General features: G+C 33.6%; 1 long non-coding RNA gene across 1 annotated transcript; it reads right to left on the bottom strand.

The window, feature by feature from the left end:
* LOC123010262 lies at positions 1 to 1,932 on the bottom strand. The gene is made up of 3 exons (XR_006413084.1): positions 1,539 to 1,932; positions 409 to 1,476; positions 1 to 346 (listed from the first exon to the last, which is right to left on the bottom strand). It is a non-coding gene; the product is annotated as an uncharacterized LOC123010262 (long non-coding RNA).
* Positions 1,933 to 2,508: the final 576 nt, after the last annotated feature.

The following is a 2,508-nucleotide window of genomic DNA, read 5'->3' as shown; positions in this document are numbered from 1 at the left end:
GACATTTCAAATATGTTTATTACAGATGTCTTATATTACAAAATACTATTTTTTTGTATCTGTTTGAAAAGAATATTAGAATCTAAAGCACTGATTTGACTTAGGATATATTTGGAAATTTGTAGAGGGTGCTGCATTTTGGATGTCCGAATAGGGAATCTCCGAAACTAAGATGTTTAGCCAAAAACGAGTGATACATTCTGGGGCTTAACAATTTTTTTCAGTTATTGGTTTAGCAGTGATAAGATAAACTTGACACAGACCAAAAGTGTGTTGCAACCATCTACCAATCTTTGTATCTTTCCTATATTCTACAACCAGACCCAAGTTTTGTATTTTTCGCCACCTGAAAATTTGTAATTGTAATTAACGTCTGAACGCGGTTTAAAAGCATGCTTTTTTACTTACCAAGATTGTGTTAAATGAAAACGGCATCCTCGAATTTTTGCTTCAGGCCAAATCTTGTTTAGGGCTAGGTAAATTGCCAATTTAAAGTCTACAATAAACATTTTGGGATCAAAATTTATTTTTTACGACATAACAATTTACAAGTTCCAAGCACATTTAATTTTTGTCCATTGTACATATTTAATTCACATTTGTGTTTACGATATCGCCAGACGTGATTCCTAGAATCTCGGCTTGTTGTTTTGGCAAAACATTCACCATGGCGCTCCCGTGTCTATTTTAAATTTAATAAACTTATTTTTTATTATCAATTCTGTGAACCATTGTTCATGTTTCTGCCGTATTTCGCCTAACTCTATTGAACCAACAAAGAAATTATTTTTAATTGCGGACTCGTTTTTAATTTTATGGACACTATTTATATTTTTACAAACTGACTGAAAATGATTTCTTTTTTTACACCAATTATAGATTTTACCAAATGCCGGACATTTATTTATAGCATGAATTTTACCACACTTGTTACAATTATTAATCATTTTATTTACGTTACCACCGACGGCGTTCGCTGACGTTGTCGTTGTTTCTCTATAATTGTGCATAATTCTATTGCTTTGTCGAGACTTAATGTGTCATCCTGCAGCTTTTCTCTCATCAGGTTGGCGTTTGTCTGTTAACCCCACATAATATCATGGATTTGATGAGTTCTTCCTTTAGGTCACCTAACTTGCATTTGTTCTAGGCTTTGCTGTGGTTGTTTTCTGTACGAGAAGAATTTATAACGTTCGTACGACAGGTTTTCCTTAGGCAAAGCTTCAAATTTCTCCAACAGCGGCTGCAGTTGATTTTTTTCTTCTTCGAACATGAAGGTCGTGAAAATTTTGAATCCTTCCTCTTCGATGTAATGAAGAAGTTGAGTACACTGTCTTGCCTGGTCTTTTTTTGAGACTACACTTGCTGTACTCATTGGAGATATTCCTCGATATTCACCCATTTTATTTAATTTACTTTACTGACTACGCCATGTGATCGAGGAAGGGAAAGGGCGTGCTTTCAGTAGTACCAGTTCTAGTGGGAGACTGACTTTATTAACAAACAAATACAACATAGGCAACCAACTGTACACTTACCTTTAAATTTTTGAATGATAATTTCGTCAAGTTCCCACGATTGTAGCAATTCCTCCATTGTACACTAACTGCAACTTTATTTAACCTAACAAAACGTGTTGATTGCGTTGGGTCTTCCTGGTTTATGGCGCAGTTGAGTTGAGTCGTCCAAATGCGTCGGTTCTCGAGGACAAGCGACAAAGTCAAGAAAACCAATTATTTGGTTCAATAAAAATTATATTCAGTGTAAAATTACTAAATATTGGTTTAACTGTGTGTGGTTTCAATTGATTCAGATATTTTTTTCAAATGAATAATTCTGTAATGACTGAAGTAAATCTGTTTACTTGGGGTGACGATACAAATTTTTAAAGTAAGATAACTTACTTTTTCCGCGTGAACTACCACACTTTTATTAAATAGAATCTAAAAATATTTCAAACAAAAAAATTCTTCTTAAAGTAAAACAAATCAGTGAAATTATTTTTTGCTTAAGACAAGAAATAGTTTTATTTTAATACAAATATAAATAATTGTAGTAAAATAATATAGTCTAAAGTTAAAAACATCACGTTAAGACAATTATTATTCTTAAATTAAGATAGTGACTTCTCTGTGTGTACTTAACATATAGGGTGATTCTTAAATAGACCGACAAAATTTTATCACAGCTTCCCAAGGATACATGGAGACAAACTGTACCCAATTGCTTGCCGCGGCTCGGACAGGTGTTGTTAGTCTGAGAAAGTTGTTGCTGTGGTTGACTGCTTGCACTTGTACGTCAATTTGATATTTGTATTTGTTTTTCGAAACGGGACTTTTCTCTAGGAAGATCAAACTCACTATTACTAAGAAGCACATAAAGACGACTCTCGATTATCTGGGACATTGTTTGGTTGTCTACCAAATAAATCACCTAATTCGTGGAAATGTTCAAACAATAATGCCAACTCGTCCGTTCCTTTGTCTCCTTGATTATCCTTTTTTTTTA

Source organism: Tribolium madens, unplaced genomic scaffold (assembly GCF_015345945.1).
Source record: "Tribolium madens isolate multiple individuals breed KSU strain unplaced genomic scaffold, Tmad_KSU_1.1 Scaffold_7;HRSCAF=85;Tcas5.2_LG10, whole genome shotgun sequence".
Lineage (NCBI taxonomy): Eukaryota > Metazoa > Arthropoda > Insecta > Coleoptera > Tenebrionidae > Tribolium > Tribolium madens.
This window is presented reverse-complemented; position numbering and strand designations above follow the sequence as displayed.